General features: G+C 36.4%; 1 protein-coding gene across 2 annotated transcripts in view; it reads left to right on the top strand.

Moving 5' to 3' along the window:
• Positions 1–12,263, top strand: part of LOC117341978 — a 30,997-nt gene that overhangs the window by 393 nt on the left and 18,341 nt on the right. Inside the window, exon 1 of one of the 2 annotated variants that reach the window (XM_033903888.1) lies at positions 2,425–2,708. The exons of the other annotated variant lie outside the window; for it this stretch is intronic. The gene's annotated coding sequence lies outside the window, so the exon portion shown is untranslated. Of the gene's footprint in view, positions 1–2,424; positions 2,709–12,263 lie in introns of those variants that run through there. 2 annotated transcript variants of the gene reach the window in all.

Below are 12,263 nucleotides of genomic sequence, written 5' to 3'. Positions count from 1 at the left end.
AAGATCTACCAGGAATACCTTGATATATACTGTGAGTATGTTTTTACTTATAATGTATAAATATAAATATATATATAACATTATAACAAAAATGATGAAGAAAGACAACTTTTTGGCTCGTGCCCTGACCGGGCCTCGAACTAATGATCTACGGCACTTAATCGCCAAGCCAGAAATACCCACAGCTTATACCTCTGCGCCACATCGGCATTCTTAAAAAAGAACGTTTCAATGGCGCAGTGATGGTCGACTCGATACCCTGACATGATCATTGTGGAAATCGTCTATTAGATGATATGAATACCTGGATCGCAATGTATTTACATACATAGATACGAATTGTACATATATCATATATATTTATCTCGATGCAACTACGACACGAAATTCAAATCTCCATTTGCCGATCACCAACACATAGTGTATATGATACATTGTGCTAATAAATAGATATATAACATAGTAACACAAATGACGAAGGAAGACAACTTTTTGACTCGTGCCCTGACCGGATATATATATATGTATATATAGATAGGTACTAGTTAAAAATAACAGACAATTATACTTCATTGTCACATAAGCGTTTCGGAATGTTCACTCTGATAAAAGTAAGTAGAGAAACGTTAATGTTGATTCACAAAGAGATGGTAGAGATTTGACTCACCGGAACTTGCGTCTTACTTCGTCACATGTTTAAAATGAGCCAAAGTGAAGTGATGTGCCCCCGTGTCAGTGTCTTTCAGATCATGTTTATTTAGACTGACCTCACTATACTGACATTTTATAAGCAAACAAACAGCCGACATCAATGTTATAAAATTTACAACATTATAGGGCAACTCGGGACTGGCATATATCTAGATTGTTAATGTAAACAATATATTCATACGCCGGCAAGGAGTGATTCGCTGGGCAAAAACAGCATGATACCTACAATTGTCATCGTGAAATTTTTTTAGAGTTTATCAGTTTTTTTTTAGTATATTTTCCATATAATGTTCCCGGTGGAACTGAATGTTAAACAGTGCCTTAGAGTTATCAGTGTTAGACATAACCAGGCTTGCCTATATTTACAATATCCATATGGTAGTCAATTATCGCCGATAAAAAGAATAATAGATATACTAGTACATTTAGCTTGTTTTCAATTTTTATTGTAAAGCAATAAATCCATATTGTTAGAGCAAATAATTAATTGAGTACTTTACACATAAATCCTGATCCTCTAAAATAGTTAAGGACACAAGCAGTATAATGTTAAGATAACATAAATGCGGAAATATGAAAAAAAGAGATTTGATAGAGAGCTAAGTATGGAAATATAAACCAGATGTATTGTTCTTTTGCGGAAATGGATACTTCCCTGTTGTCAGATTGCCGATCGCTTATGTTCCACATGTTAGATTTAACCTTACCGCCGTGTATGTACGTATATTGCTAGTGAAGAATATGACCGAATCATACCAATGCATACCACACCCCCTCTCATTTCACTGATAAAATTTGTATACAATTAGTTGTGATTTCAGTAGGCATGGCATATTTTTATTTAAAACATATTTTATTGTAAATGATTAGAAAAGGATTGGGCAAATGTTGTTTTAACTTGTATTGTACAATCGCCATTTCTATAATACTGTACAACATAAATATTAATTATTTATACAAATATAATTACATAGGTTTAGTTAAGTATTATTGTAGTATATAGGAGTAGAATAGCTGAAAAGGTTTATACAAAAATGTTCCGGATGTAAATTGAAACAAATAAAGTATTTTTAAGAGTGACTTCCTGAATAATGAGATTTTAGTGTATGTAATTTTATATATTTTTTATCAGTATAAACATTGTTTGTTATTTTTTTCTTATATTTATAACATTTTTTTCCGTTCTTCGAAACGATTTGGCAACTCTTAACTCTGGAATATGTCTATATTATTGTATAGGTAATTGGGAGAAGGAGTTCATTTTATATTGTTCTTAGTAAGGCCAGATGTCTGAGGCTCCCTGAAGGAAAACAATTTCACACATATATATTGTATATTGCAATCAACTAAATATACTTCACAAAAATGACTAAAGGTGGAATGAAATAAAAAAAAAAACATCTTGATAAATATTGATTTACAAATAACATTTAATCTTTGATGTTCTAAAAAAACGATAGTCAACCAGTATATCAAAAACGTGTCGAGGCTGATTTATGAAATGTTTCCATTTACCAGATATCCTGCCAGATGATCTTGTCAGCGCAGTAGCAGATGATCCGAGGCTTTTCTTGTTTTCTATTTAAATGACTCGAATGAAAATTAAAAATGAAAATTACCCCTATGGAAACCTCTTTTAAATCGTCGCTTTGTGGCTCTCAGCGTTAAGTCGAGTGCCTCAAGCCAGCCCGAGTACAAAAAATCACATTTTGTAATAATTTGTCCTGTATGCATACATAATGTACCTTAACATTTCACAACACACGTAAATGTAAATAACTTGGTGTCTGTTGGTATGGATATCCGATATTGTTAATCATAGGTCGTTATAATATAATGAACATAAAAAGGTGGATTTAAGTGGTACTGGAGGGGGTGGAGAGAAGAAGAGCCAGGGAGGTGAAACCAGCTGCCTATATATGCTAGTATATCATAACACCGCCATTAAATCGCTGTTGGATCCTGTCCGGTCTGTATTTAGGAATGCTGTAAAACAAGTAAGTAAAACGATTTAGCTAAAGATATATCAATATAATTAGTAATATGTGGACATAATGAAGGGCCTCCGTCGAATTGATTTGTTTATTTATTTACATATTGTGCTCGTTCTTTGTATATGATATTAAGATAACTACACGAATGCGCGCAATATACATGCTGAGTAAATAGGACGATATATTATAATATTTAATTAATTTCGTTTTCTTTTTTTCTACATGCTATTCCTTGCGGTTGTATATTGTTCTAACTGGATCTTATATATAAAGGAAAATATAATAATGAAATGTTTTCTAGTCTTAAGACAATCTTCATGTTATAGTTTTGTATCTACATATATTCAAAAACGGCCAGCAAAATCTATACAAAATCGCACTTGATGTGTACATCTTAATGGGGAATCTCTAGCTGCTTTTCTCACATTTTTTCAATATAATGTAATTTACATAATTAGTGTTTTGAAAAAAAGGGAGCGGAGTGCCTGTGGAATTTGATCTGTAATGTATTCATCATGACACAATGTTCCTTTATTGTCCATGTCCATTGTTACAGATCAAATTTATACATACATATAGGATCTAGTAAGTAATGACGACGGTATGGACCATTATATGTACTGAATCCTATAGATAATTGGTTATGTAGTAATAACGAGAGTACAGGCAAATGTATTGTCAAATTTCCGAGACAATGTGCCCCTTTATCAAGACACAAATGAATCGTAAACGATCACATATAGACATGTCGAACAGTTTTGTAGATAAACAATATGACATATCATTGTAAGCTTTATTATCAATACTGAATTTCTGGTTAAAACGTTGAAACAATTGGTTGCAGCTGATGACTGAATTTTCCAAACCGTTAACCAGGCCTAAAAATATAGCAAAATATTAGTCACACACCCTGGGCGCACATGTACACGTTACTATATATGGAAGAGTGCTATTGGGTACATGTGCAATGCACACAACAACCTAGTACCATTTGATTCAGATCATATCTTTCCCAAATGTATGCATCCTGTTTCTTCTCACGAACTGTTAACTGATCATTAGGCAATTTTCGCCGAAAATTACACTTGCTATTATTGTTAGCTAGATATGCATGCATGTGCAGAGAGAAGTGCCCTTGGACTATATACATGTATATAATCACATGACTATATATGTTTCGCAGTTCACTAGAAAGGGCCTGTTTCCAAAATGGCCCCTTCTCTGATTCAAATTTCCTGTTGGTGGTGCATTGCCCATGCCGTTGTGGTCACAAATCTATAAAGTATAAAGATTTAGGTCACTTGGTTTGTTTTTTTGGCTCCTCAAAGTTGTACCTTTCAGAGGCTGAGTGTTGATAAAATGTGCATGTTATGTAAAATATAAAATTATGAAAATCTAATCAAATGATGGTCACCGTAAAGAATACATTCATGGCATGATTGTGACAAAAGATCATGTTTTCATCGCGCCATTTGGCTGTTTTATGGAAGAAACAATCTCAAAAATGCCATTTTCGATGTTAACATTTTAGACACATTTTAAACAGTACGTAATATGCTATTGATGAGAGGAAAAATCATCAACATGTAAGTGGTGGAACATTTTCAAATCTTGGGTTGAATTAGGCTATGGTTGAATTGACGATTTTCGACTTTCTTTAGATAATTAACAAAACACGAGAGTATTTGCTCGGTATGTTGAGAATATGTACACAGATATGAAAAAAAGTGAGAGAAACATTTTTTTATAAAAAAATCCAAGATGGCTACTTCACAAGTCCCCGTTGTTGAAGACATTGGCTGACAAATAGACAGAACAACAAACAAAACGTGTTCCTTATGATTTTGGTTGTTTTCGCATTTACGGGAGTGTTCATAGCTATGGGCGATTGTATAATACCTATATTTATAAGTTTGGTTAGTCACATGGTAACGGGGATCTTTCATATCGAGCCCAAAACATACTTTCGACATATGCACTCCGTTGCCGCATGGAAAACTATTTCAAGTTTTGTCGGAATTTCTTCACCTGTGGTTGTAATGGTCGAGGGTTTTCCAGCGCCCTGTAATACCCAAGGTAGTACAAGATACTGGAGATGTGCGCACACATTCCCATCGTTCTCTCTCCAACTGGGCACTGGCAGTAGTAGTCCTTTATTGGGGCCTCATCATCGGGTGAAACGGTGAACCGTATCCAAATGTTATAGTTCGTTTGGCTTTTGCGTCGAGAATGTATTTGACATCGGAGAAGGTCTGGGGAGTGCTGGTAAAGCCACACCTCATAGTCTCCGTCATCACTTAAATGTTCGGCGATGTAACCAGGAGCCAGAGATATCTGATACGTTCCACACGTAATGGTTCTCAAGTAATCGAGATCGAGACGGGGAAACAGTACGGAAGATGCATCCATCTTGACAAACTCGGACCTTGCCCGTCTAGATAGATCCGGATCTGTCTTGACTCTCTGAGCTAAACCGTTCGGTGTTGTCAAACGGTCCTTCATACATTCAGCCATTAGCCTATCTTTGGCACCTCTCTCTGGAGATCGCTGGTAGATCGGTCCTCTAATACCATTCAGACAGGCTGTGACGGTTCGAAGCAAAGCCTCGATGACATTGATAAAGCTGTTAGACACCAATTGCGTTCGGAAGAACGTCCAGTGTTTCAGACGACAATGATAGGATTCCACAATCCACCTCGATTTGATGATATTTCTGTCAGGATTTGCTTGGACGTCAGAATGTTGACTTTGACCGGGTTTCAGGTATGACGGCATGCTAGCATTGAGGCCAGAGGCTTCGAGACATTCTCTGGAGCGTTTGGTTGGAGCTTTTCTGGATATAAATATAGGTGCCATCTAATATGGCAGTGGCTTTATCTCCCAAAAATGCTTCTGAAAAGACAGTATTGTGCCCGAGCAACTGTTCTCTTGTCAAGTGATCCGGACCTAGAAATTGTGGGACTATCGATGTGTCTAATGCCTGTACTATGGAGTGGAAAGTTTTGGACACACTTGACTTGGAAATTCCAAAAAGAGAAGAACACTGACTCCAGGAAATGTCGGTTTTCAGAACAGAACAGTAATAGAGCATCGTGTGTAGTCTTGGTATATATACCAGATGAAAGATATGGGGAACAGTGCGAGTGGATTTCGAGGAACTGATCTTTGGACCAACCTGTCCAGGCCATGCATGCCGAGTCATCAAGAGAAGAAAAGCTTATTGTAAACGCAGACTGGTTCTGTGAAAGGACGTTCGACACCTCTAGGAGGTCATTAATGATTTCGGACGATTTTGATGGTAACTGAGATTCCAAGGAACCTCTACCATCAAGGACAACCTCTGTAGACGGATCTAAGTCGTTACCAATAAGGTGCATGGAGCAGACGCGGGATGAGATGGGACACCACAGTTTGTGTGAATAGATCAGGTGATGTCTTGCACGTTTTGGTAAGACTGATGATTTTGTTCCATTTAATGCAAAGGTAACAAGACAGAGACAGCACTATTTGTGTGAAGATGATCCATTCAAAAGATCATGAAGGGTCAGCAACGGCAGGATATGGGACGGGGAGTCGTCTTCTTCCTCTATTTTCTGGTTCTGCTCGGGTTCAGGTTCAGGCTGATTTTTGTTCCGAAGATACTTCATGTAGCACTTCTGGCAAATAAGTGCTTGTTCCTTTGCTGACATCAATCCTTGTTGCACCAGCGTATCTAGGAGCCATTTATATTGTGGACTATTGACATTGCGTGCACTTCTGTTCTTATTGCCACTACGTTTCTTGAAGTATAGTTGACAGCCTTCTCCAACACATTTACCCTCCATCTTGAAACAATAACGATTGGTTTATGAAGCGTCGATAAAGTTACAAAATAGCAAGCCACCGATGATTGCTGTAAACAGCTAATACTTAGTAGTTTGGTACAATTATGCGAAAATGTGTGATAAATAACGAACAACTAATTACACAAAATAACAAGACAATATAATAAATCACATTCAATACCTCCAAGAAGCGCAGAATTGATTGATTACCTAGAACAAAATAAGTATTTCATATGGATAATCTATCTATTCGATGTGGCGTGGTCGGCAGGCACAAAGACAGTGAGACAAGTCAGGGTCCCAACCCTGACAGAGCCACAACGCTTTGGAGATGGGACAATAAAACAAGGAAAGTGAGACAAGAATAGCTAGCGCCGAGTCAATGATTCCGTAAACGTATAGACAGAGACAAGAAGATACGGATAAATGTACAAGGCCACACGATCAGAAAATTCAAAAGAGGACAACTTGAGATAGAACAGTATTCATGTATAAGGGTGTCCTCAGTGTAAATCTTTATATCGATACTGTTTATTTAGTCGTTAGATATCATAAAACTGTCATGAAAATATCCGCTCTGATATTCAATATACAATTTTGTATATAATAAGCTATATAATAGGGTTTCAGGCAAGGTTGTTACTCATTTCCCCTTTTCTTTCAATTTACAACCACATTCAGGCGGCGATATGAGAACGTTCCACCACATGGAATTAGCTGATTTTTGGTACACATATGAAACAAGTAAAGCTCTATCCGATTTTGTGATGGAAATTTGCATCCAAAACTATATAACGGGAGAAAATTGCAATTTTATGGCATTTTTCTTCATAATTGTGTCTCTGCAAGTGCATTTTCATCCGAGAAAATTTTTGTTTTATGTTTTATGAATAAACACGATGTTTTGGAAATATTTATCAAAAGAAATTTATACTATGTTCCGAATTACAATTTCGAGATAACCTTCTTTTATTTACGACCTTATGTCTTTGATGCTCAAAATGACAACTTTATAAAAATACATTTTCACTGACATTATGAAATCTGGGTGTCGGAAAGTTGTAAAATTATTCTTCGGAAAAGAAAAAAACTGTAGTTGAGCTAGATAAGAAATTATACGGGGGCAGGCTCCTATGGAGAATTAACATTTCTGGAAACAGGCCCTTTGATCTTGTGCTAAACGACCATATTTCTGCAGCAATATGCTTTGAAGATATTTACCACTTATGGACCCTGTGTGAGTGTGATTTATGTTAGTGAAGATGAAACGCAAGAGACTGCAGTATCCATCACTTTTCCAATTTTTAAAATGTTGTAATAATTACAACATTAGTAGGCGTACTGCTGAAACCAATTTTGTTAAATTCTGAAGATAAATTTTATATGTTGGCTATCAGTACACCGTGTATCAAAATTAATTAAGAAAGATACACATTTACATGTATTCCTTGTATAGATATTTTCTTGATGAATATAAAATCACATTTTCACTGCGTTTACATTATCAATCTAGCTTTATACCATCTCCGAGTTGCACTTTCATGTTTTAGATTTTATAACATTGATGTAAACGTACAAGTGAAATAGCTGATTATTCTGCTTATAAAATGTGACTATAGTGCAGACAGCTTAAACACACATGACCCGACAGACACCGACGCTCCCGAGAGCACCGAATTAATTTTATCTACTGTATCTAATGCAACACATGTAATACTATTCAGCGAGGCACAGGGGCACATCACTATTGTAAGGCTTCCCTGTGGCCAATATTAAATATGTGACAAGGGAAGGCAAGTTACGGTGGGTGGAATCTCTACTGTAAGTTTTAAAATAAACTTTAACGTTTCTCTACTTACCTTTAATCAGAATTCACACTCCAAAACGCACGTGTGACAGTGAAGTCCCATATCTCAAGATTGTCACATCAATCATCCACTAATCTGTGGCTAAAATCAGCTTTGCTACATTTTTTTCACGAGCTCTGAAAAATATCTCACCTATTTGACAGCATCTTTTGTATTGTAGCTCGAGTCACAGATCTTACTTAAATGTGCGAAACTGTGCCTCGAGTGACCTAATTACGCACATGCTGTACTTATATATTATCACACTGTTTTTTTTCAGTGGTTGTCATGAGAACATTTTTTCCCATCGTGAGCTCGACCTGCGGTGGCCCCTCGATCTTATTCATGAGCGAGCGTTGAGAAAATTGTTCTCACGATCATCTATATACTACTCATCATTTACTTTTTTGAAGGAAAGTCAATTTTAATTCTAAACAATAACATTGTCGACTTACACAAGTTCCAACAGCAACGAAGCTCATGTTGATGGGGCTACCGTCTTTCCATATGTCAAGGCGAAATTCCAATGTTCGGAGTAACATTTAGCGTTCAATGAATTTAATAAAACAAAAACAAAATATGGATAATGTCAATTTACTCTAAAAATGCATATTTGTGTATGAAATTATATTTCTCTTTCCAAATAAGTTAGAGTTTTTGATAAAAAAAATTAAAGATATCTGAACGAACTATTTTTGGTCGGAGTGGTACAACTTAGTATGTGTTATACGGCTTATAGCTGATACGATGGATCAGCTGGTAACTAACAGAAAGAAAATGATGTATCCACGGTACAATTTTATTCATCTATACTTCAGTTCATTTTCTAAAGCTAATCTATTCAATGTCTGTCACTGTCAATCACTCTAATTCGTCTTTTCTTCAGCAGAAGCGTCACAGCAGAAGTTCTTCTCAAGTTCATATCATGTTGCTCTCAAGTCGTTCTCAAGTTTTTCTCATTTTCATCAGAGGAAATAATTTTGTTTTATGTATTCAGTGGTTGGTATATTGTTGTATATAGATGATAATGCAATATACCACAACTGCACATATATGTATTTACGGGAAATTATTTACCATAAAAGCATACTATTTGTTGTACATGAGCATTTTTGTCCTGAAATGTCACAACCAGATATATCAGCATTCAAATAATCTAAAGATTTTCGCTTTTTGTCAATATGGTGACGAGAGTAGTTGACTGGCAGCTGTTCTGCAAGTGTGAATACATGTGGAATATCTTGTACAATATTACAAAGAGACGCACTTATCTTATACTTGTATCATGTCTACTGAATTTACAATCTGGAGTCGAGAATTTTGAATCGGTTAAAGTAAGTATAAAAATTGATTGTCAATGTTGTTGCTTGCATAGGCTAACAGGGAAGTGAACCTCACAAATGTTACATGAACTACTTTTCAGTTCACTTCATCAGTCCATGCAAGCAACAAAATTGTCAATCGATCCTTTATGATGGAACAATTGTAGACTTTAAATTTGGTCGATACCTGGAATTGACCTCATGCAAAAGGATTCAATAGATTTTCTACTGGATGTAATTAAATGCTTCGTTTATGGTTTTGATTTTTTAATGCTTACAATATGTAATATGTTGTCTCTATCACTGCATGTAAAAGTATTACAAGCGTTTTTTTTTAATAAAAAAACAAAACAAATAAAACTATTATAGATATATACGTGGTTTTCTTAACATGGCATAAATATCAACCTTTGACTTCCATGCTATTATAACAGCTGATAAGACTACGAATAAACAATAGAGTATCTAATATGTAAGGGACTGCTACAGTAAAGGTGTACAATGTATGGTTGAATATAGTATCCAATACGTAAGGGGCTACTACAGTAAGGGAGAACAATGTATGGTCCAATAGAGTATATGATACGTAAGGGGCTACTACAGTAAGGGAGTACAATGTATGGTCCAATAGAGTATATGATACGTAAGGGACTACTACAGTTATAGAGTACAATGTATGGTTCAATAGAGTATCCGATACTTAGGGGCTACTACAGTAAGGGAGTACAATGTATGGTTAAATAGAGTTCCCAATACGTCAGGGGCTACTACAGTAAGGGAGTGCAATGTATGGTCCAATAGAGTGTACAATACGTAAGGGGCTACTACAGTAAGGGAGAACAATGTATGGTTCAATAGAGTATCCGATATGTGAGGGCCTACTACAGTAAGGGAGAACAATGTATGGTTCAATAGAGTATCCGATATGTGAGGGGCTACTACAGTAAGGGAGTGCAATGAATGGTCGAATAGAGTATCCAATACGTAAGAGGCTACTACAGTAACTTCATATATGTATACCAAAGTTCGCCATAAATATGCTTTCTTTGGTGTTTTAAGTTTAAGAGTTAGTTCCCCTAGTACGCTGCCCTAAGTTAGCATTCGTTTCTATTATGAGTTATGCCCCCTATACACGCAAGTAGAGGGCGATAGCATAGCTTCCTCTCTGAAGAAAAATCCAAGCGAATGGTTTGTAATTTGTTTAGCTATGATATAAATCTGCATATTTTCATATTTTAACAGGTTTATTAGGTTCATTTTATTTAACAGATGACAAAGACTTGATTTCAATGCATGCTTATGTAAAAAGGCGATTTGGGCGTTAAAGTAAAGCGAGGAAAAAAAACAAAAACAAAACAACCAATACTGTAGGGCAGCTGGGAGATGGCGGCCATTGTGCGATTGTTGAACCTCATTTAATATGCCTAAAGCCAAAGGAAAACGTATAGCAACGAGGTCTTGGGCTTTAGGATCCAGGAGACGATTTCATTCACTCAGGACAGGGTCAGGTAAGTCAACAGGAGCCGGGAGATGGGGCTTACTTGCAGGATGAGGCAGATCAGGCGAACTACCCCTGGGTCAGTAATCAGGCTTCAGGAAATGGGGTCAATTAGGACGAAATCGATCAGTTGAGTGATACACAAATGTATGGAGTCTTTTGTTGGTAAATATCACGGATAAGGTAAAGAAAATAATGAGTGATAGCAAACATATCGAGTTGGATATCCTGATTGATAATTCAAAACAAGCGCAATCTTTAAATAATGAGAAAATGGATGAATGCAGTCTTTATCTTTGCAAGTTCACTGTATACATACAGACGCTCTCCAAGAAAGGGTTGGGGCGTTGCCTAAGCATATGCGTGATGCTAGGCTCGGGACAGGCAGGGCCAAGTCAGGAGGGTAGTGAAAATACGAGCGGTATAGAATGAGGAAGGAACATCTCCAACTCATGCCTGGACGGTGGGGGGAAGCATCCATTGGGTCAATGTTTCGGGGCGGGCAATAGTAATCACTTTGGGGCCCCGGGCATTGCACAAAATATATTTAGGCATTCAACTGGTAACCCGAGGCCACAGGGCCGAGTCATTCCCAATTTAGGTCCCTCCAATACCCAGGGCAAACTATTTTAAGGCAATAAATCTAATAATCAGAAGAAGTTTACAGATGTCGATATGTAAAGTAGACAATAAAAAAGACAAAGAAAATGATATGCCCATGCAGTGTTCATATAGGTACATATCTAAGTAAGCAAACACCAAATAGGGAATACGTCGATAGATGTGAAGATTTTTGAAAAATGCTTGAAAAATATTCTGATAGGGAGTAAGCATATCATTTGATAACAGGTTTTGCTAAAAGTTTTAGGGTGAAGTGCTCTGACCCAATCTATAATTGTGTAACAACCTTGTTTATCAAACTAACATCCAAATATTTTATAGGAAAACATTACATTCTGAAATTAGATTTTGGCGATCAGCAGCTCCATTTAGTGAGAAGCCAATATCAAACTTGAGGATTCACCTATTGGTTTATTGTCAAAGAGCGATGGTGCATGGGAAATGGG

This window comes from Pecten maximus, chromosome 14, assembly GCF_902652985.1.
Source record: "Pecten maximus chromosome 14, xPecMax1.1, whole genome shotgun sequence".
In the NCBI taxonomy this organism is placed as follows: domain Eukaryota; kingdom Metazoa; phylum Mollusca; class Bivalvia; order Pectinida; family Pectinidae; genus Pecten; species Pecten maximus.
Note: the sequence above shows the minus strand (reverse complement) of the source record. Positions and strands in the feature narration are given on the sequence as shown.